We start from the raw sequence: 25,857 nt of genomic DNA, 5'->3' as shown, positions 1-25,857 counted from the left end.
TAAATATTGCACTTACAAACATAAAGAATTGATAGAATAACAGGTCTTGCATTACCACGAATCCCCTAAAGCATGCAGTCTGAATCTCAAATGTCTGTCATTATTTCCTAACATCACTCTTTAATGATTTGCCACTAATGTGCCAGAAAACCACAGTGTCATGTAACATGGACCAAAGATATGAGGCAAATATCAGGACATTCTGTGCAAATCCATACAGTTAATAGGTATGAGTCACATATTACATTCAGCAAATAGCTGAGGAATACCTTGGACAAAATAACAGGGAAGTGCTGGAGTGTGCAAACAGGTGCAGCAGCCAATGGTCTGCAGCACACAAAATCCTGGAGTGGAGTATAGGTAGGTATGGCCTAGGGTCACCTTGTAAGTACTGACAGTCACACTGGGCATGCTCCTACACTTAGCTAAGTTGAGCCCATGTCTCTTGCCTCTTCCACCTAAAGAACGGCTATGTGGAAATATGTCTATACATACAGACATCTATGTATGTCTCCCCCTATCCCTCTCACACATGTTTACCTTAGCTATCAGTATGTAGCACAAATATATATATATATATATATATATATATATATATATATATATATATATATATGTTAACAAAATATGTATGTATGTATATATATATATATATATATATATATATATATATATATATATATATATATATATATATATATATATATATGATATGTGGATTAGTATAGACTCTTCACACATATCTACATGACATCCCTCTTATACACACACATATATATATATATATATATATATATATATATATATATATATATATATATATACTTCATAACACTGAAATCAAAACATCTAAATCCCAAAACACTGAAAACCCAAAACATCTAAATCCCAAAACACTGAAAAAAACACTGAAACTCAGAATTGTGCTTCATAACATTGAAAACTACAGTGCATATGTAAATAACATCCTCTCCACCTAAACACCTAACATCACCTAAAAAACAAACACACTTTCTACTACATTTCTGCAGGGGGCAAGCTCCCCTGCACCCTCCATGTGGGGGGCTCTGCCCCCCACACTCTGTAAATTAAATATACCAACTACAAGATTGTACAACAGTGGAAAAAAGTTAATTTCCTAACCACACTGTATCACAATCACCATACAGTGAGGTTAGTTAATTAACTTTTTTTCACTGTAGTGCGATCCTGGAGATGGTATATTTAATTTTACAGGGGATATGAGGGGCAGAGTCCCCCACATGGGGGGTGCAGGTGGGCTTGTACCCATGCAGAAATGCAGTAGAAAGTGTGTTAGTTAGGTGTTGTTGTAGGTGGACATGATATTATTTGCTTGTGCTATGTAGTTTTCAATGTTATGAAGCACACTTTAAATGTTCTGAGTTTTCAATGTTTTGGGTTTTCAGTGTTTTGAATTTTCAATGTTATGGTCTCAATGCTATGAAATTCAACATTATGAAATTTCAATGTTATGAAGTAGACCCATATATATATATATATATATATATATATATATATATATATATATATGTGTGTGTGTGTGGGGAGGGGGTGTACGAATGTCCTCACTTACACACAGAATGCTGGGGTTATCTGCACCTACACATCACAACAGTTGTCTGATGTTGACACACCAATGCTGCAAAAGGACATAATCCACACACCCACAGAACCCTGTGCCTGTGCAATGTCACCCTGTAGACAGATAATAGTGAGCAGGTGGTGTAATGTGCAATGGTTGTAACTCAGGCTTTGGGCAGGCCATATTGTCCATAGCCAACTGTCCACCTTCCAAACTGCAACCAGCCAGACATGGCCACACTGGAAACTGTACACACATAGCAGGAGTATTAACAGGTATCACACTCCTATGACACTAGAGACAATAAAAGAAGCACACTGGAGCACTCTGCAGGCCACACATACTGTGTAATACAAGGCCACTTTGTGTAGGCCACAAATGGTATGGCTGCATCCACAAATACAACAGACTTAACCTGTGGGTCATACAATACATACTACAAACTATAGTGTGTACAATTAGATAAGTAGGGGTTCTAACCTCACAACAGGTAACTGTGTGTGTATACCAATATATCATCTGCAGCAGTAAAGACATGCCCATCTGGCCTATGTCTGTGCAATGATTAATCATTGTATGTCCCTATAACTAGCTGCTTTCCTCAACAGTGGCCTCCTTTACAAAGCCTTCTGATGCCATCCACCTTAACAGCACTGTCTGACAGTCTATTTTCAATTAATATCCGTGGCACATGCGATAAGTACTGCAAGTCATAGTGTGTACTACTGGACAGCCAGTGGTTCTAGTTTCACAACAGCAAATTCTCTGTGTGTAAATATCATCTCTTGCAGCAGTACAGAGGTGCTTATCACCTGAGCAATGGTTATACATTTTAAGGTCCTTTGACTATCTGATGGCATCTACATCGACCTTCTTTGTAAAGCCTACTAATGACATCCACATCCACTCTAACAGCATTGGCTGAGAGTTACTTTCAACTAATCTCCATGGCATGTGTGATAAGTACTGCAAGGTAGTGTGTGCTACTACATATGTAGGGGTTCTAATCTCACATTAACTAACTGTGTGTGCATATAGATGTATCCATCTGCAGCATTATGGACAAGCCCATATGAACAATCTCTGTGCAATGGTTATGCATTTTATGGGCCTAAGACTAGCTGCTGGCTTCTAAATGTTCTCCCCTACAAGGCCTGTTGATGTCATCCACCTTAATAGTACTAGTTGAAAGTCCAAAATTAAATAATTTTTGTGTTGTGTGCGATAACTACTGCAAGCAGTAGTGTATAATAGTTGATAGGTAGGAGTTCTAGTCTCCCACTAACCAATTTTGTGTGTGTGTGTGTGTGTGTGTGTGTGTGTGTGTGTGTGTGTGTGTGTGTGTGGTTACAGATATATCCCCTAGTATCTCTACAGACATGTCTATATGGGCTACGTCTGTGCAATAGTTATGCATTTTACGGCCCTGTGATAAGCTACAGGTCTGATATAAGCATCACTGATGTCTGCCACCATCTAGGTTTGTACTGTCAGAAAACCCAGGTGACATGTATGAAGTGTAGCTGACCTTCTCACAAAGTATGAACGCATAATTATGCCTTCTGTCTTCATTGTCCCAGACACAACTTTCTACACATATGCACCTAGGGAATGATTCACAAATACTGCTGTACCTTGCTGATGTCATATTTCTGCTGTGCTGCCATGCCATCATGTGCCACTGTACTGTCACCAGCTGTGGACTGTGTATGGCATAGTGGACAGTTCACCACCTCCAGTTAAATAACTACTCAAATCCCTGGAACAGAAACATACACAGGTCAGTGATACACCTGTCATTCTGTCACACTACCACCAGGCTAACATCATGCAGCTAAGATACACAAGGTTTGCTGTGTAGTCATGACACATGCCAGCACACAGTACCTGTCTTGGCCCAGAACACCTGTAATTGCATAACAACAGTGCACTACACAACTACATTGAAAGTATTATAGTCACCCTGTGCATCAGATACATATTTGCATGTCCCTGCATTGATGACACGGATGGCAGGAATGTGGCACAGGTATCATCACATGCACAGGGTATTATGTGTGGGTGCCAGAGGCCTATGCTGTGCCATACAGTGGTCATATGTGCCGTAGAGAGGTGCCGTGTGTCTGTTGGTGACCTGCATGTGACAGTGATGTTTGAGGGTGTGCATGTACACAGTCAAGCCCAGTGCTAGTCCTACATGTGTGTATGTTGGACAGCTGTGGACTGTACATGCCAGAGAAGACAGTTCACCACCTCCAGCCAAGAACACGGGAACTTGCTGTATCAGGAATTGCACTGGCACCACCATGGATGTGGTGCTACTACCTGAAGGTGATTGCTGTCTGCTGGGCTTGTGTCCACTGGACTGCCCAGGACCACGTGTCCATGGCCTGCACATTGCAGTTTGGACAGCACCCTTCCCTCTGTAGTGCTGTAGGTACTGCAACTATGGGGGTGTGAGTGTGAATGAACACGTGGTCTCTCAGCAGATGGTGTTGCTGATTTACGCCAACATGTCTGATGCCCTACCCCAACCGGATGTTCCAGAACAGACAATGTGCAGGCAAAGACAGACATGTCTCAGCCCACTACCTGACCATTACATCAGTGAAATAATCCATGGCATCACCTATGTGGTGGAGGCAGTCACGGAAGTCAGACTGTGCTGCATCCATGACCCTTAGCATCTGTCTGGTATTGTGTTCAGTACATGCCATTGCCCCAATAATGGCCTGAAATATGCGGTGAGTGACCCATGATGTGACACCTGTGACAGGAGGTAGATGGACAGCAGTCCCCCTTTGAGCACCCCTGTCAATCTGCCTGTGAGGGACCTCGCCAGCTGTCTGGCAATGGCCAATGTCTACACTCACTGATGCCATAGTTGTCCAACTGTTCTGTTCAATGTTGACACCATGTGACTGTTCAATATCTGTGGCCTCTAGGGACTAGGTATATGTGGACATCCTAACTGTATGCAGGGACAATGGAAGCAGAAGAGGGATATCAAACTCTGGGACAGATTCAGCCCCAACAACCCCACCTGTGCCTCACTATGGCCACCACCATCATCATCAGAGCCTGATGGGACACTGAGATCAGGTTGTGAGGGGGACAGACTCCAACCCTTCCATTCAGCTGTGCAGAGGAAGACAAATCAGTACATTATTACCTGCACTATTATGTATGGTAATCCACACAGACTCATACAGATAAGGAGGCACAACTGCATTACCAGTCACACATCTCATCACTGATCTCATGCACAACACACAAACACACAACAACATACACAGACAAGACAGGGCCTGTCTAACATGCACTTCAGCTACATCAGTGAATGTTGCCAGTAAACTACACCTGTGGGGTATGCAATATGACACTGTAGGTGATAGAACAAGACATAATACCCAGTACACCTGTCCTGAGAATGATACGCCTGCTGTAGTATCATTGCCGCAGTTTTGTACCATCTCCCTATAGTGAGAGACCAGGCATCAATGGAGTCATTGCCACCTGTATAGCAGGCTGCATACATATTCATGACTATAACTGCACACGTGTTAGTGTTTGTACAAAAACACAGCTGTGATTATCCATTGTATGCACTGTAGTCAATTGCTCTGATATGGAACATACAACTATTCCACACTGGCTAAGCATTACAGTTGTGCCTTGGGCTAAATGGCAGTCCTTAACATTCATATGGCATTTATAAGCCATAAAACAATGGTATCATACTTACCAGGTACAAGACCATAGACTCTGGCTACACCTGACTTACCTACGAAAATGTAAGGGAGGAGGATTGTCAGCAATACCAAATGTTGCACTGTTAGAGGGTAATATGTGCATATATCCACATGTACAGTAGCTAATGTGATACTGCCAACATTGCTGATATTCTGAGTATGTGTGCACAACTGTGCATTAAAACAATCCCCCAATGCAGATAGACATGACAGCCATGTACTGGTATGCACAGCCTGCCACAATGACTGATACAGTATAACACTGGTGAGCAAATTAAGTTTACCTGGATGCACCTCTGATGTGGACACTGTGGCACTCGCCTCCAGGATGTATGGGGTGATGGATGCCTGATAGCTGGTGATTGATTCTAGATTTGCCAGGAATTCCTCTGTGGCTGTGAGTGGTTGTTCTGTTGCAGGCCCTCCACTGGAGGCAGAATGATCCCTAGCCATAGTAGCTGCCCTTTGACATGCAGCATTGAGCATATCTGTGACCCTGTGTTGGACCTGCTCATAGGTCATGTCCTGATGTCCACTTTGGTTAGCTGCCCTGACAATGTCAGCTCACAATGCTGCATGCTGGCCACGATGTTGTCGTCCCTATGAAAGCAGAATGTGGTGATGCAGTCTGAGGCCATCAAAGATAACAGCAGTCTCAGCAGCTGTGAATGGAGGATGCCTCCTGTGATACATTGTTCCTGAAAGACAACAAGAGGGGGACATACTGCAGGACCAGATACAAGGACATCCACTATGTACAGACCCTGCACATCCAATATGGCTTGCACTATCCACTGCTCCCTCACACATCATACCCCACAGTCTATCAACACACTACATGTGTGGCTATCACCAAGATAGTAGCAATACTGGGTATGTCCCTGTGTGCCTTAACAGATTCTGTATCTCTATACCTATCACTGCAGTCTACTGTGGTGTATCCTCTATGGGCAAGCTCCAAATAACATGTCATACAGCCACTTTCGGACAAATAACTGTGTGATATTTCAACTATATAGGGACAGTCCAGCAACAGCAGTGTGCCACAATTACAGACAGCAATGCAAACCTGCTGTAGTATATGTTCCCTGTAGGCATCCCACCTCCCCACTACTCAGATGCTTGAGTACTGTGAATGTGTGCCTCATGAATGTGTTTCTTTTTCTGACAAATGGTTGGCCATTCATTGATGGTTGTCAACGGACAATAAGGAATCTGTCTGTCACACCAGACCCCTCAGAAAACACGTACACTACAGTAATATCTGTTAGTGTTTTCATAATTTTACGTTATATGGTCAATATATATACCCCCTGTCACTGACTTTGGGCCTGTGTCCCCCCATTTCTTATAGCTATGACTGAATCCTTGGTGTAGGGGTTTGACAGAAATGTTAGCCATAGCTCTCAACTAATGAGGGATGAATGTCAACAAAACAGAGACCTAGCCAGAGTACATCAGGGACAGTCAGGGACACCTGTAGAATGCCAGCACTATTTATGGGAGGCATTGATAGACTGAGAGGTTGTGAATGACAGTACATCACTTGATGTACAGGAGTGTACACCCTTACTTAATGTCACTATGTCTAACAAAGTTTCCACTAGCTTTCCTACAACAGCCGACCATTGTAGGAGGGAGTAACAGGAGCAGAGCTGGGATTTGACTCAAAGCAGGGACAGCTGTAAGTTATGCCTGTAGCTGTTGGACAACAGAGTATCACCAACATGTTAATACAATAGCTGTATGACAGGCCTTCTGTTGTAAACCCTATTCCCCATATCTCCATCCTACCATCTGCATTGCATTATATGTGACATCTATTACATACCTGGTAAAGTGAAGTACTAATTTTTTGAAGTGTTCTTCAGAAAATAGCTTGCAAAACCATTGTCTGTGTGAGCAAAATAACATACAGAGCTATACACATAGGCAGTTGATTGATTTTTGTAGGTAATACTCATTAACAGGTAATTGTCTGTACACTAATCTGTGCCTCAGACTTCCTAACGGCATCCAAAACAGCTGGGTTGCATTTTCATTAACCAATGATATGGCACCACAGTGCAATATTTAAGGCCTTCATGTAGGCCTTGGCCACTTTCTTTGACTTTGAGATGGACATTAGTGAGGTGTGGAGACTATTTCATCACAAAGGGCAGGAACAAATACTGTCCACTGTTGAGATTTCTGAGATATGTCCACAGTTTTGCATGATATGTTTGGCCATTGTCCCATGACATTGTAATTATCTGACAGTTCAGTGATAAACATTGTGAGTTGAGGTCAGTAAGGAGAGGGAGACACGTGAATGTGAGATGTCATACCTGTCAGACTATGCATGCTGATGCAGTAGCTGCTATTCTCTTAGCTCACTAGCTTTGTAGGAGCAAACTGAGAAACATGTCCCTGTTGCTGGACCTTTGCCTCCCACCCTTTGCATATGGTTGTGTCCGGATCCCTTGTTCTAGGGGGTTGTGAGGTATGGTAGGTCTGTAGCAGTTAGCTTAACATACAGCTGTGTATGGTCCAGGCTGCAGCTGCTGCAGCAGCCTAAGACACATAGGGGGAGTGTGACCTTTTTGGAGGACAGCATGTATGTGCAACAGAGGCAGTAGTGTCAGCTGTGTCATCACAGCAGAGCCAGGGTAAGGGTAAACTTTCAGTGCTGGTTGTTCTTCCAAGGTGCTTTCTTCTGGTTATAGTTACCCTTTACAATCCAATCAAGGCATGTGCATAAGGTACATCTGTTATGTAACAATACCAATCACAGAGTAGTAGGCAGCATATAGTTTGGTTATACAAATATGTGCAGAGTGTCCCTACCTACAGCTGTTGATTTGCAAACATGGGTAGCAGTTAATGCAGTAGCAGCAACCTGGGTGGGTTAAAATTGCATGACTCAGTCATTAATTACTGTGTTCACAAGAATGCAATTGATGTACAGCACACTGAATTCTAAACCAAGGACTGTGGGTGGAAAAATATACCATATGCAAGGCATTTAACAGACTGAGCTACTGTATCAGTGCTGTAGCAGGTGTATTTGCATGATATATGTGCATACATGCAGTCTGTGACACACATTGTCTGCATCCATCATTATGTGCATGGATTTTAAAGGCAGTTGTGCAGCATGATGCCAGTCGTGCACATGAACTTTGCCATTGCTGCCTTAGCAGGTGTGTTTAAAGATGTAGCCAATAAAAGGAAACAATTACCTGGTATCATACCTCTCAACCTCTTACAGCAAGAAATCTAGACAAAGCCATTAATAAAAGTGGGACAAAGACCTCAAAATAAGGGCAATCTTTGCATATTGCTCTTACAAAGTTAGAATGCTGATAGAACAACAGGGTTTGCATTAGCATGTGTTTTCTGAAGGGTATGAAGTGTGAAACTCAAATGTCTGTCATGATGTTCTGAACTCAGTCTTTGACAATGTGCCAGTAATTTGCCAGAGGAATATGATTTGATGAAAACTGAGCCAAAAATATGGGTCAAACTCTGGACATTCTGCAATAATCTGTATAGTTGGCAGGTATGCCTGCTATCCCAGGCCTCACATACATCCATTATTATTTATCTGGCTGTATACTGGTGTAGTGTTTGCATCAATTCCTAGGTACATACCCATTGTTCCCATTATATGTAATTTTAGTCTTTCAGGGCCAATCAGTACATTTTGATGGAAACACCTACTTTGGGTCAGAGTTGAGTGGCTGAGTGGCCTAGTGGGTTAATGCACTATACTGTAGTTGACAGGGTTCTGGGTTTGAGACGTGGTAGGGGTGATTATTTTGCTGATATGCCTAACACTGTGAGAAACACATGAGACCATTAAGGCACCTTTAAGCACTGTTAAGCGGGTTTGTGCCAGTTTGTGAGATGAGCTACTTAGCTCCATGCACTCCCTTGCTAAAAATTATAGAAGAAAAGAAAAAGGGGGTGATAGGACAGTGGTGAAATGGGGATAAGCAGGGGGGAAACATACTGAATGGCAGGTAGGTTTGTGCAGGAAAGGTGTAGCTTTCCATTTCTTGTACAGCAACAGCTGTGTAGGTTTTACAGAATTTTTACATGAAATTAGAGCTTCACACCCCAGAGAGAGGAGTGAGAGCAACATAAATGTGTTAATTAATTAACTTCATAATTAGTTGTGTCCAATAGACATGTGCGAAATGGAGAGTTATGTATGCAGGCATATGTTTTGTGGGACAGGTGCCCACTTTTTTTTTTTTAAGGAGAGAGTGGATTTTTGGGGGGATGGATGTAGGTACATGTAGGGAGGTTAGTTGGGTAGGAGAGGTTGCATTTGCAGACAGACAAGGCAAGACAGCTGACAGGGGCAGTGTATAATGCATGAGGAGGTAAACACCTTGGAGGTAGAGGGTGTTGTGGAATCATTCAGATGGCAGCAGCATGACTGAGATCCCCACCCATGGGCAGTTGGCACTGCTCCTTCACTGTCCCAAAGGTGGCTGTGCTGGGGGCTGGGTGCTGGAGCCAGCAAGCCCCGACAGGTTGTGCAGTCTGCCCTCAATCCAGCACAGGCGACATTCATAGCTCCTATGAACAATCCTGTGCATCATGGCCAGTAGTTGATCCTGGGTGACAACAGCCCCTCCACCCCTGCTCCCATGGGGGGATGGGCCCTGGTCCCTGAGGCAGTTCCACCCATAGGTGATTCAGGGACAGTGGAAGGGGCATCACTGGCTTGGGTCCAAGATGTACTGGGACCCGGTGCCACAGTTGGCTGAGGTAGGGTAGGTGAATCAACAGGAACTGGCCTACTCTGACATGTTGTAGTTATGCAGGTAAGCCAACACATAGGTAAGTTATGAACAAAAACATTGTTAGTAATAACAGCATGCCAGAACATTGGAAATAGCCCCAATTACAGTTCAATCCATATTATGTGAAATACAAAGAACAGAAAAGTCAGTATATTAACAGCATGCCAGTGACAGTTATGGCATAAGGCCAACAGAATAGGTAATTCAACAAGATATGTTAATATGCAACCATAGTAATACATAACATTAATAAAACACATGCCTCAAAATAAAGTGTATGAAACAACATATGTTAATAGTAAATCAAAACAAATATATAATAATAAATATATGAAGATAAGAGGAGGGGAGGGGAGAGAGGGAGAGAGAGAAATACAGTCCATTAACACAATCATGGGCTATATAGTTGACAACAGTAATTCTATCTATTCTACTGGTCTGTCCTTTCTTTATGTGTAAATGTGCCCTATAGCTGCTATAGCATGTACATCCCTCTCAAGCTATCTGCATGGGACACTATGGGCTGAGCCATAACACCTGCAGGTACATGACTACAAATAAGACTTGCACATCAGGTGAATCTATATAACTACCATGGTGTATTGTGGGCTGAGGTACTGTTACTTTGCTATGACATATAATCATGTCAATGATACATCTGTAACAAAGGGATTATGCAACAGTAATTACATTCCATGAGACATGTGACATGAGAGACATGCATGTGTACAGTAAAGAGACTACACAACTATTATGCCTTGCTTGGCAGGCATGGGGATAGAACCCAATAGCAGTGACTGCAGGGGACATGTGAGTAACATGTATTAATTGACTACAGCAACCTTTACAAGACAGTCCAGGCATACAGTCATACCAAGATTATATATGGAATGTATATGGAATAACCTCCCCTCACACATTACCTCACTAGAATCCTTTCACCTTTTTAAAAAACAACTTCTTTCACATCTGAACAACTTCTGGCTCTGCTCCTGTACCAATCCAGACTAATCTACTTTTTTCTTTCTTCAGTCATATTTCCCTATTTAAACATGCCAATCTTTCTCTGCTATCACAAATTACTTTATTACTGTACTGTTCCATAAAAAAAAAAAAAAAAAAAAGGGTACCAACAATTTCTTCAACAATTATGTATATACGGCCTTTCTCAATATATAGATAGGACTATGTGTTTTTTATCTGTTTTTTTAGGTGTTTTTTTTCTAGACTAAAATGTATGCATTGTTGCTTAAATGTTTAACCTTGTTTTAATTTGTGGAGCTTTTCTCCCCGGGCCTCCACTGAAAATGGAAATTATCCAGCTGGACTAGCCCGGTCAACAAATGTAAAATAAAATAAATAAAATAAATAAATAAAAGATTACACATGTTATTTATTTCTTTTATTTTATGATATTTTGTTATCATTTCATGTATTTCATTTATTTTATGCATTAATAGCACGTTGGTGGTAATGATTTTAACAGTCTGTGACATCTGAACAAATAATTATTTACACATAATATGGGCTACCTGACCCATTTACAAGTAGTCCCTGTGGAGAGAATATCTGTCATCATAACATATCTGACTCAGTAATCTTTTTCAGCACATAGCACTGAATTTGAACCCTGGTCTGTGTGTGGCAAAATGTACTTTGTACATAGCATTTAACAAACTGAGCTACGGAGTCACTGCTGAAATCTGACTGACTGATATTTAGCTAGAGCTCACCTGGAAACAACATATGACCTGCTACTAATACTACAGTGTTATAGTACACTGCAGTGACAGCTGAATACAGATGCATGAAATGCAATCATGGCAGAGATACTAAGTAACCTATACATTACTAAATAAAATGCAGGTGTACACAATATATTATTATTGGGGTGAAATATCAGCTGTAATTCAACAAGTATTGCACAGCAGTTTATTACAGATACCTTCTTGCATTTGCTGGAATAGTTTCAAATTTTTCTTCTATAACAGTTGGCATTATGCAGCTGTAATTCCACAGTTATTGCAGTACAAATGTTTTGTACATAAATGGTTCATGCTCTACTCTTTCTGTCTTATTTGACTATAGATAACATAATACAGCTGTACTCACCACACTCATGGTGCAACCTGGCCAGGCGCCCTGCATGTGCCTCCACGTTGCAAGATCTCACCTCTGCAGCTGTTGGGTGAGAAGCACACCATTATGCATACCAGTTTAGCAGACATTCAAGATTAAATATTGGTGAAACACAGGAAAACATACACATGTAGAACATTGCCCGCCCATAATTCTTGGACCTAGGCATCCAATAGAGCACCCTTCCTTCTTTTCAGGTCATGATGGTGGTGACAACACTGCTCACTGGTGTGTGGGATACCAGTTGTACTGGTGAGATCCCTTGCCAGCCAGTCCCAAACCTCCACTTTGCACTCCGAACCCCAGTAATTTCTCTGCATGAGCCAGTCTTCATGGTTTTTCACAAGGAATCTGACCATGACCCTGAACTCCTCAATATCCCAGCGCTGCAGCTGAAAGAGTGAACCCTCTCTAATGCCTGCCACTGTATCATTCAGAGACAGAACTCCAATGGATTATGGTGTATTCCTGCCAATTGGGCTTAATATAGCCATTTTCCCACCCTTATGCATCATTGGGCAATTTTTAAAAATGTGGCATGATGCTTGGCACCATGAAAACCAGCGCAACTGAGCTGAACTGTGCTTAAATTGGCAATGCTTACCAGTGCTTAGCAGTGTGCAAACCAGCTAAGCACAGACACACAGTGCCTAAACAGAGGTAGTTTAAGCAGTGCTTATTATGGCTTGGCAAGGCTTAGTAGAGCTTGGCTGAAAGCAGCAAATCATGATTTAAAAATAATTGGATAATTTATATTGTGAAATAATTGCTTAATTTCCCTTCCACGTATTCAAACCCTGCACCTACTGCACATAAGCCTGTAACTCTAGCCACTTGGCTATGTGGAATGCTGCTGTGCTTTTCATATACCTCTGAGCCACGTTTAAACACTGCTAAGCACCACACTGCACAGCACAAACCTGGTAAGCAATGCTTAAACTTGACCTTTGAATAAAAAATCAAATGCATCCATTTTCTATTTTTAGATGTCTGGTATGTGTCAATTGCTGCTCACCATGGCAAGCAAACTTTAAACAAAACAAATAAATAAAAATTAAATACATTGATATCATGCACTTGTCCAGTGCAGGGGGTGTGTTACTCATCTGCGGACACAGTCACATATTCAATAACTGTGTTCCACTGCTCTTCTTCATCAATGCTCCATCATCATTGATATGCATGGTGCACTACTGAGGGGGAAACACGTACACAGACATGGTAAATTCCATATAGGCTCTACACTATGCCTACATGGATTTTATTAAATTTGACAGATAATTAAAGAAACATAACACAAAAATAACTAAAGCAATACATATTATCCAAACTTTGCTTCATAACCTATTAGAAATAGCATTCCCATTGCAATGAGAAAGAAACTCATAATGTCTTGTTTACTTCTGAATAAACACATATAATCACATACAATTTTCAAAGAAATTTGAAAATAAACATGGTCATTCTTACATTCCCATAGAAATCTATTTAATTGGGTTTTAAATGAAAAAAGTTGGAAGTGGCTGTATTTAGCTGTACCTTTGCTAGTTTGTATTTCAACAGTCAAGGTGGAAAGGTTAGCTATGTCACATGACTGGTATTTACATCAGAGAGAATGGAAAATTCTGCAAACCTTCATTAGTCAGCATTTCATCCATTTGAAGGAGATCATAGGGAAATATTGAAACTCTGCATCCTATATTGTGTAGAATTTAAACCATTTCTAAAGTGCTTAAGTCACCAGAATGTTTAGTCAAGGGAGCTGGTATCCCACAATTTGCAACCCTCAATGTTTACTCATATTTGCTTGGACAGTACTTTAAATGTACATATCTATGTCTAGAAAAACTACAGTTGTTTAAGTTGAACTTACCATAACAGTATATGGTTGAATGATCACTGCTGCAGTAGCTTTGCTATATGGACTAGAACCTGCCAATAATACAACAGATGGCCATCTTCCAAAGCTTCAGAGCATCTTCCATGCACCCAAACTGTCCAGCAGCTGGACCTGAGCTAGCTAAAAGACAGGCTTGGGCACAAAGCCCTTCAGAGCTTTCCTAACAGCAGAGACAGGGAGACTAAGCCCTGAAAGGACAAGGCTATGAATAATAAAAAGTAAATGTCCACACCCTAGCAAAAAAACACATAAAAAAAACAAGGAGGTGGAGGGACTGAGTGGCTACTGCAGCAGTGATCATTCAAACATCTACTGTTATGATAAATTCAACTTACACAACTGTACTATGTTTTTCATAGTGATCACTATTGCAGTAGCCTTGGCTGTATAGGTATATTACCATAGCTAACTATGTTTGTGAGGTAGAAGGAGAAAGGTCCAGGAGCCCTTGAAGAATGGCTTTAGCAAAGCATGATGTAGACCTAGAGAAGGAATCCAGCTTATATCCAGAAAACGTCTAGAATACAACTCTTTCTAAAAACCCATAGAAGCATCCAAGGCCCTTGTAGAGTAGGCCTTGACCCTGCCTAGAATAGATTTGTTATGCTGAGTATAACAAAAGGTAAAAGCCTTACTTAACTATTTGGGAATAGTCTGCTTTGACATGGGTTGTTCCTTCTTCTAACCTTCACAAGAAATGAACAACTGATCAAAATATATGAAATATTTAAGTTCTGTTAAGTTGAGCTGTCTGTGGACATCCGAAGTATGACGTATTCTTCATTCCTCATTTTTAGATTCAGGAAATAAAACAGGGAGATGGATAGTTTGGCTTAAAATAAACTCAGATACCCCTTTATGTATAAAAGAAGGATGAGTTCTAAAAAAAAAACATGTCCTTGTGGAAAATGAGGTAGAGTTGACTCTCCATAACAGCTTGCAACTCAGATACACTTCTTGCAGAGGTCAGAACAATCAGTAATATTGTTTTTCAGGTTAAGAACATCAAGTTAGCCAGCTTACCTGCTTCAGATGGAGTAAGTGTTAGTTTTTATAACTCAAAATTAAGATCTCAAGGAGGGGCAACAGGTTTACTTGGAGGCCCCTTATGCAAAGTCTTTTTCAAGAACATTTGGACATGTGACCTCCTTAAAAGAGGAGGATCCATGGGAAGACATGCTGAAATATGTGATAAATAAACATTGATAGAAATGCCATAGGATAGTAACACATACAAATATTGTAAAACCAGAGAACAACTAGTCCTGAATGGGTTCTGATATTGTTGCTGGCACCAATTAGAAAACCATTTCCATTTGCTAATATATGATCTTCTAGTAACAGGCTTTCTTGTCTCTATTAGTACCTGTTGCACATCCTTGAAAAACAGGTAGTTAAAAGAAATTGAGACCATATCAGGCAGGCAGTCAGTTAAAGATGACCGATATCAGGGTGTATTAAACACCCCCTGTTCTTGTTTAAGTAGATCCATTCTGTGATGAAAATTGTGGTAACTACCCATGGCCATTTCCAAAAGAAGGGTGATCCACTATCGCCTGAGCCAAAGGTAGTCACCACAATGATCTTGTGGGATTCCTTCTGAATCTTCAGACATACCCTGAATATTAGTGGAAAGGGTGGAAAGGCATACATGAACCTTCCTATCCAAAGAAAAGGCATTCTTGCATGGAGTCCTGGAACAGAATTTTGCCAGTTGATTGTTTGGAGAGAAGACAAAGAGGTCTACTTGATGAATTCTTCAAAGATGGATCAAATCTTGGTAGAACCTTGGATCTAATTTCAATTTGTGAGGGTCTGCTCTGGTCCTTCTGAGCTTGTCTCCCACATACTTTACTCTGATAGAAGGTAACATGCCTGTAGTGTGAGATTGTGTAGTGAAACTATATACCAAGCTACCATGGCAAGTTGGCAAAAAGGATTTGACCTGGTTCACCCTTGCTTTTTCATGTAACACATCACTATACTATTGTCTGTAACCAAATGAAGAGGTCCCAGAGACCAAAGATGGTTCAGAGAATTGAGTGCCTTGATCAGGGCAAGCGACTCATTGATATTTATATGCATGTGTCTGTCCTTGGTGTCCCACACCCCCTGCACATTTATCTCTTCTGAAACTGCTCCCCAACCAAAGTCTGAAGCATCTGTGGTGACTGACTGGTTTGGAGCAGAGAGGGAGAAGGAGAAACCATATCTGTTGTCTCCACCAGGTGATTACTCTTCTAACAAACTCCAGTGCTGGGATCTGAAAATATAAAGGGTGTTGATGCTGGGAACAAAGAGATTTCAGATACCACTGTACCTTTCTCATGTTGAGTCTAACAAATCATATTATGAGACCCAAAATCCTGAGATAGTCCCTCACAGTGACTGAAGCCTGCGTGGAAAACCTTAGAAACAGATCTAAATGAAGATCTGTTCTTTGCTTGAGGAAGAAAAGCTTTTTGAAGTGAAGTGTCTAGTTGACATCCCAGGAATAATATCCTGTAAGAATGAGTCAAGAAAGACTTTTGAATGTTATCTTGAATCCCAGCTTGTGCAAACGATCTCTCACCCGAGAGAGAGAGAGAGAGAGAGAGAGAGAGAGAGAGAGAGATGCCTGGCATTTTGAAAAAGACTCTGCAAAGATAAGCAAGTAATCTAAATATGGAAAAATGTGGATAAAATGTAGTCTGCAATGAGCTACAACTGGAGTCAGGCACTCTGTGGACACTCTTGGTGCAGTGGATAGTTAAAAGGGTAAGGCAGAGAACTGATAATGTGATCCAGATGCACAAAGCCTTTAAGAGACACCTAAAGTCTGGATGAATAGGAATGTGAATATAAGCACCTTTTAAGTCTAATGTTACCAGAAAACTTGAAAGAGGAAGAAGAGGCAACAGGTTGTGAAGTGACATCATTTTGAAATTGTGCACTATCACAACCAGTTAAGGGAAAAAAGATCCAGAACTGATGTCCAATTATTTTTTTTCTTTTGGGACTAGAAACACCTTGTATAAAACCTGTTCCCCACCTAGGAAGGAGAAACTAGTTCTAACACTCCTTGGGAGAGGATGTGATGAACAGGTAGAAAGAAAAGATTCTGATCTGCAGGATGAGAAATGACCCCTGGAAAAGAGGAATTTCTTCCCACTGCCATCTGTAACTCTGTAACTCTGATGAATGATTGTTCTGAATCCATTTGTCTGAAACAATCTGTTATCAAAGAGAAACACAGAGATTCAGACTTTCTGGAAGAGAAAATGGTCAGGGTGGGAGTGGGTCAATAAGTCTCTTGAACAGTCATTCATACTTGTTGTAATGTGCTTTGGTTTTGGGAGTTTTGAGACTTTTTTGGGGACCTCCTTGCCACATTGTCTTAAACATCTGTTTACTTGAATTATGTTGAGACTGTTTCTTCTGTTTTTTTTTTTTTTTGCTAAAACTGGATGAGAACAAAGAAAAACCCTTGGACAATTTGGAAAAGGAGGGCAGACAAATCTAAGAAATTCCCTGGATCAGCTTGCCCCTTTCATCACACTTTTTTATCACTTTTACAACAGAGGGGTCAAACAGTAAACCTCTTGGGAAGATAGGTGAAGGCTGCCATCCTAGCCAGATAGAATTTTGTAGATAATTCTGTCATTTGTAAATATTAATATAAACCACAGGCTTGTTCTCTTAAATGGGAAAAGGGTGTTAAATGTGGAACTGCAACAATGTAACAGTGCACTCTGTTATAACAAAGCTGATAAGTCAATTCTTTGATGTCAAAACTCAGAGCCTAGATGTCTAGATAATGGCAGTCTGCCTATTGTTTTGAGGCCAGAGTTAATGGCTAGGATTTGCATGTATAATTTCTTTTATTGCTCTGGCTTCCTGACCACCTGCAAGATCAAGGACTACTAACCTCTGAGCGTCTGTCAGCCTGCAAACCAGAAATAAATCATGTAATCTGAAATGAATCAGTGGTACTGTGTTATCAAAGGACAGAAAGAATGAGAGCATTTGAGCATTTGTCTTGAGAACATCCAACTCGCCGCTCTACCTGTGTCTATATGTAAGTAGGATTTTAAAACTGTGTTTTCTCTTAGAAATAGCTAGGAATTAGGAAGATTAGACTAAGTGCTTTCTGTCTTGATGTCAGAACTTTTCTACTGTATTATTTTAAGTATTTCTCTGTGATCTTTAAACTATTGATTAACAGTGTGTAGTAAGAAGTATTGTCTTGTGTTTTTTTATTTATTATTAAATATTTTTAAACCTTTCAACTGTGGCTGTTTTGTGTAGAGATAATTTAAGCTTTAAGAGTACATTGCATGTATATAGTGACACTGTACCAAGTCACTCCAAATGAGTCTTGACTGTTTGGCTGTACTTACCATTTGGATGATAATATTGCACAGTATAACTGGACACATTTTTATAAGGGCCTTTGAGTAGCTGATAAATATTAGCTGGGTGGTGGCAGTGATTTCTACCGTATAGTCTGGGTAAAAGGGGCACAGCTGGAGAACCTGTGCCAGCCTTCCCCGGGAGTGTCTGTGTGGTTCTATAAACTCTTATCTCAAAGTGTGTGTGTGTCAGCTACTTGAGCAGGGACACAAAGCACTGGTTGGACAGAGAGGGTGCTGGAGGTTTTAGCTTGCCAACTAGGCTGAGATCTGGACCCTATAGCTGTGCCAGTGGGGAGTCTTATTTGGGGACCTGGAGAGAAAGAGAGAAACCAGCCTCAGACTGACTGTGATCTCTGTGTGCTCTTAAGGGAAACCGTACTTTAATGTGTGTGTATTTATTATCCTTCCCCTATATGGACACCCCTAAGCAGTGTTAGTGGTGAGGATTGAGGCTCCTTGATTGTTGTGCAAGTGCACGGGCATCACACCTCTATTCAAGGGAGAATTTAAAATCTCATTTTACATCATCTGAGAGTCTTTGAGAATGCAGCTAAGCAAACCTGCTTAAAACGGTACCAATGGCCATAACCCTGGAAGAAGTATCAAAAGAGTCACACACACACACACAAAATGATGAATAGTGATCTGTGCAACAGAAAAACCTAAGTTAATTAAAGTAGAGTTTTCTTCACAAGAAGCTATAGATACAACATTCCTTAGAAATTTACAAAATGTGAGAAAAAGCTTTAACATATGAGCCTGCCAATTTAAAATTGTGAAATTAAAAGTTGTAGAAGTATACACTTTTTTCCCATAACTATTGTGACACCCCTGCACTGGCCCAGGAATCAAGGAGCCTCAATCCTCACCACTGGCAAAAGTGGGGAATGTACACACTGGGAGGATGACAAGTACACACACATTAAAGTAAATTTCCCTTAAGGGCACAGAGATCAAGGTCAGTCTGGGGCTGGTTTTTCCCTCTTTCTTCAGATCCCTGATAAGACTCCCCACTGGCATAGCTATAGGGTTGAGATCTCAGCTGCATGGCCAAACCAAGATCTCCAGAACCCTCTCTGTCCAACCAGTGCTTCGTGTCCCTGCCAAAGTAGCTAACACATAAACTCTTGGAGATTTGATTTATATACAAACACACACACACACACACACACACACACACACACACACACACACACACACACACACACAAACACACACACTCAGTCCTGGGAAAGATTGGCACAGGTTTACTAGCTATGCCCCCTTGTGCCCAGACTATATGGTAGTTTTCACTGCCACCAACCACTACTTCTCAGCTACTTTAAGGCCACCTTTCTCCAGATCCCTAATAAGACTGCACACTGCCACAGCTATAGAGTTGAGTCCAGGGTTCCAAGCCAAGTTCTCCCAACACTCTCTCTGTCCAACCAGTGCTTCGTGTCTCTGCCCAAGTAGCTGATACACACAAACACACACACACACATATACATACACACTCCTGGGAAAGGCTGGCACAGGATTACTAGATACGTCTCGGGATTACTAGATATGTCTCCTTCTGCACAGACTATAAGGTAGTTTCCACTGCCACCAGCCACTACTTATCAGTTACTTTAAGGCCCTTAACAAAGGGTGTTCAGTACTACTGTGTAATGTTACTATTAATCCAAATGATAGTCTGACCAAGATCAAGACTATTTAGGAGTTGCCTGTACAGTGTCAGCAAATAGATATGCAAGTACTCTAAGAGCTTAAATATGTCTCACAAATATCAGCCACAAAGATAGGTTTAAATATATGTAATAATAAATAATAAAAGAACAAGAAAATACTCAGTACACAAACACAGTTACTTCAGAGTTCAAAATCACAGGAAATATTTAAAACAGCATTGAAGGACAGTCTCAAATAAATAAAGAAAACATCTAAGCTATAATTTACTATATTCCTATCTGAATCTAAAAGAGCAACTATGCCCTAAAAACTTACTTACAGCAAGGCAAGTGAAGGTGATGAATGTATGTTCTTGCTAGGTCAAAGACAAAATACAAAATGCACAGTCTCTCTCTGAGAGAGTTCTTAAATTAATATCAAATATTACTGCTGGGTTAGCTTGGATGACATCACTTTTTGTCACGTGACTTTAGTTCACAAGATAAACCTCCTTTGTCAGAAACTAACAGAATTTTAGCATCTCTCTGTGACAAATACATATCTCTCAGATGTTTGCAGATCCTGGAAGTTATAAAACAGTAAAACACTTCTACATGTTAAACCTAGTAATTGCTTCTCTTTCATGACAATTCAAAAACAAATTCTAGCTCTAGACAGTAAGTCTGTTACTGCACTGAAACTAACTTTTATAGCACAATCATAAACCAATTTCATTTCAACTATTTTCTTGAAGTTTTGCAAGTTAACTCTATATGTTCTAGTTTCTACTGTCAAAACATACATTTGCACAGGTATATAGTTCATATACATATCTGTTCTAAGTCAGTAGGGTACAATGTGGACACATGCTTGAAACTCAGTACTGTACAAACCCTGTTCAACACACACTTCTGTACCAGTAGTTTAATAGACACATAACATATAGTTCTAATACATTTGTAAGACAGGCATATGAATCATGTTGATATTCACAAATGACATATGATTATTTACAAAATTCCAGATAGTTGTGCTGGCAGTGTCTCCTTCTGTCACACTTCTATATAAATCATATTAATATTCACAAATGACATATAATTATTTACAAAATTCCAGATAGCTGGGCTGGCAGTGTGACATCCCCCCCCAAAAAAAAATTCAAGCTAGTTTTTCAAGTGACCCTTGAGAAACATTGCTTGTGATGGTTAGGCCTATCTGGGAATACCTTACCCCATTCCCTGTCTTAAGATTCCAGCTGCCTTGGCATTGCTGACCCCAGTACATTGCTTCACTGTCCTATCATATGCCTGCAATCCTAGGCACCACCATAGTAATTTGGGATTTGGCTGGCTGGCTCCCTGTACCCAAACCCCCTCCCAGACTCCTCCTGCCTCCTATTGCCAGTACTTAGCACAATGGCCTCCCTGCCATGGTAAGGTTTCATCATGTTAACATGGTACAATTTGTGCCCCTGTCTGCTGCCAAGCAATTCTACAATGTAGTTAACATCTAACTGGTCTGCAAATGACTGTCACATCATCTTGAGTGTAGAGTTTAACATCTAAACAAGACTATTAGGGTGGGGATGGTAGGGGATGGTCTTTAGGTGCTTCACCCCACAGTACTTCTATAGACAAGCCAGCAGGTCTGACATAAAATTGGCCCTCTGTCAGTCAGTATTTCTTTTGGAAACCTACCCTGCTGAAAATCTCTAACAAAGCATTTGCCACCTTTTCTGCCTCAATGAAGGACAATGCCACTGCCTCAGGGTATCTGGTAGCATAATCTACTACCACTAGAATATACTTAATCCATATGGAACTTGGGGTACTCAGATGCCCCACAATATCCATAGCTACCTCTGAAATGGTTCTTCAATCATAGCAAAGGCATCAAAGGAGATTTCACCTTGTCTCCTGCCCTGCCTACCTCTTGGCACAGCTCGCAGATACTGCAGTACCCTGTTACATCTCTGGAAAGTATTTTTCATTTATATCTTTGTTTGTTCCAGTGGTCATTCTATGGGGGAAGATCCCTGTACACAGGATATGTTGTGTGAGATCACCACTCACTCTATTCTCAACAATTTTGTGGATTTTACTCAGAATTTGGCATTCATTATTACTGCAGCTATTCAGAAAGGGTTTAAGCATGATAATAACCAAGGATTAGGCAAGTGTTCTTTACAGAGACTCATAACAACTGCAGTAGTGAAACCAAAGGAATCTGTGAATGGACTTGTGAATAGTTCTTCAATACCAAAACAACGGCAGTTTGGCTTATGTTTGCAAAGATGCAGTTAATCCCTTCTCTGTTGTGAAGCTGAAACACAGAGCACAGATTGTGCTGACCCCAACACATCCCTTACAAGTGAATACAATTGCAAAACCAATATATATAAACGTGAACATTTGTCAACAAAATATGTGTCTTTGCAACTGGAGGTTGTATACCTCGAGGAATGTATTACTAGAAAGTGTGATCCACAGGGATTAAGGGTATACAAGTTTCCAAATGGGGTAGAGTACGGTGATTCATTATTTTTAGAACTGGTAAAAATATTCAATGACACCAGGATAGCTATGATGAAAACATTATGTAACAGTTATAAGAAATACTTTAAAGGAAACCAAACTTCAAATGACTACTTTGTATCAGACCATTAAGGCCAGTAGTGTTTTACTTCATTTATTACATTGTATGATGGAACTGGTGTCAAGGTGGACAGACTTAAAGCTAGTAACATTTCTAGAAAGCAAGGCAAATTGAGATGGGATATTGATTCATATTCTGCAGGACTGGCTTATCCTATACATAAATCAAATATATCTGATAATAATACACAAATTGAGAAAGGTGACAAAGTTAACAATTCAGGTGCAACAGTTGAGGTTAATATTACAAACATTGCTAAACAGACTGCAGTTAGCACCAATTCAGGTCTTCTAGATGTAGACAAATTGCCACCTTTGCCTGTAACACCTACTGGGCCTTTATTGAGAAAGGTGACAAAGTTAACAATTCAGGTGCAACAGTTGAGGTTAATATTACAAACATTGCTAAACAGACTGCAGTTAGCACCAATTCAGGTCTTCTAGATGTAGACAAATTGCCACCTTTGCCTGTAACACCTACTGGGCCTTTTTTAGTGAATCCAACAGGAGTGATATGAACACTGGAGTGGCAGGCAAGTACAAACAACAAAGGGAAAGGCAAGAATCGGAAAAAACACTAGAGTATGGGCTTGACATTTTAAACCTTACTGATGAATTTTTGTCACCCAAATTGATTTCAGTTCTTAAATAAGGTTTTAATTTTATCCCTAGCAATTCAGCTGACATTCCAAACTTATTGCAGACTTCAAGTTGCATGTTAGGAAACTCAATTTGAGTTTTGTGATGGCACAGGTACCCTGTATTGCAAGAGAGGGGAAATTGTTGAGAAAGAGATGAACTTTTAACCCTCCCTTAAACACTACCCTTCAAGTTTTCATTAGTCTTTGTGAAAGTGGCTTTAGGAATCAGCTCCAAAGGTGACAAGTGAGAGACAATTTGACTATGCCAGAAAGAGAGGCTTTACAAGATTTTATTGGAAGGAAAGATTTGAGACTAATGAGGGCAGATAAAGGAGGTATGCTTATGATTATGATAATGACTAACGCATATTATCAGCACGTCATCATGAAATTGTTGAGTGATGAGAGAAATTATGTCAAAGTGTCTGACACTGTGATTAAACAGAGCTATCATAACATAGATTTGACACTCTTAGATATATTCACTCAAGGAAATTTAGATCAGAGTACTTACAATTTTTTACAAGTTTATCATCTAAAAATGGCTTCCTTTTTTGGGATTCCTAAGGTTCACAAAGATTAGTTTAAGCCTCCTTTTAAGACCAATAGTCTCTGCCCCTTTTTTCCAAGACTGAATCCATTTCCATCTGGTTGGATCAACAGTTGAATCTCATTGTCCAAAAGTCTAGATTCTATTTGCGTGACTCTTGGCACTTGCTGGAATTGTTTAGGGAGCAGGTGCAGGTCAATGGGGAATTCTGTTTTGCCTCTCTAGATGTCATATCTTTGTATACAGTCATCAACCAGGAAACTGGTATTGATTTTTTGAGGGAATATTTAGTCAACAATTCCAGCTTTCATGGTGATAAAGTCAACAACATATATGAGTTAATGTTGCTAGTATTAGACAACAATTTTTCCACTTTGTTAAGAAATACTTCAAGCAAAAGACAGTTGTGGCAATGGGGGCCAGAGTGGCCCCAGCTTTTGCCAACATTGTCATGTCCACTTGGGAACAAAAATTCTTGGAAACACACAAACTATTTGGCAAGATTTTTGTTTTATTGAAGATTTATTGATAATTTCATTTTTTTGTGGTAAGGAAGTAGGGAAGAATTTTCGAGTTTTGTAAACTATTTGAGTAACACCATTTCTTTGTTAAGATTTACTGTAAGAGGATTTGGAGATTGTTTGTATTACTTAGACATTCATTTGTCATTTGATGTCCAGACTGGTCATTTCGTCAGTAAAATTTTCAGAAAAGAAAGTTTTACATATCAATATTTGCATCGCGACAATCTCCATCCACATCACATGAAGAGTAATGTAGTCAATGGTCAATTCATTCAGTTAAGTAGATTCACTTCTGATAATGGAGTATTTGCTAAAGAATTGACTTTACTCAAAAAGCTATTCATAGAAAGATGTTACAATGAAGTATGGTTAGCATGAATAGAACTTGAGGTACAGAAATTAAGATCTGGTGTTGCATGTCCAATATTGTGTTATGGTGATGGTCATACACCAGCTGGACAATTGCACTTTCTGGATGCAAGTGGAAGAGATTGCAAATATTTGTTGTCCTTCTCATTGCCCATATGTCAAGAAATGTGGGCAGTTAAACAGTGCATACAAGAAAATTGGAAAGTTATCTTAGGTAACAATGATTTAGTGAAACAAACAGGTGATAGACCTATGTTTTCTTTCAAGAAAACTGTCAACAATAAAACATTTTGTGAGAGGATCAGAGGAATGAGAAGTTGGAATTAAAGAAAAGATCATCATTACCCCTAGGGACTTTTTAATGTGGACACTGTAAGCAATGCTGTCACATTTGTAATTCTTTATTCATCCATTTTAAACATTTGGACATAACTATATGGGCTAGAGAGAGAGAGAGAGATGACTGTTCATTCAACCATGTGGTCTATGCAGCTATTTGTGAATCATTTTGTTGATTTTACATAGGCAAAATTATTAGGCAATTAAAACAAAGACTCTATGAACACTTGTTAGCCATCAGGAAGATGGATTTTTGTAATGCTTTGGCTAAGCACACTGTGACATGTAAAGATTTCAAGAATTTTTCTTTTTTTGTATTAGATTCTGTTTTTGTAGAGGATTTCAGTGGTGACATTAAGACATTACTAGAGTGTGAAGAGACACTCTGGTAGATGAGGCTGAATGCCGATAAACTGCCTGGTTTAAATGAATCAATTAATATCAAGTGTTTTTTTACTAAGACAAAGGATTTGAGATGAAATTGTTATGGAATTTTAGTTACAAATTAGTTGCTAACAAGTAATACTGCTTAACCAAACTTAA

Source organism: Protopterus annectens, chromosome 7.part0, assembly GCF_019279795.1.
Source record: "Protopterus annectens isolate FY-2018-M chromosome 7.part0, PAN1.0, whole genome shotgun sequence".
Classification (NCBI taxonomy): Eukaryota; Metazoa; Chordata; order Ceratodontiformes; family Protopteridae; genus Protopterus; species Protopterus annectens.
The sequence above is the reverse complement of the archived record's forward strand: the minus strand, read 5'-3'. Positions refer to the sequence as shown.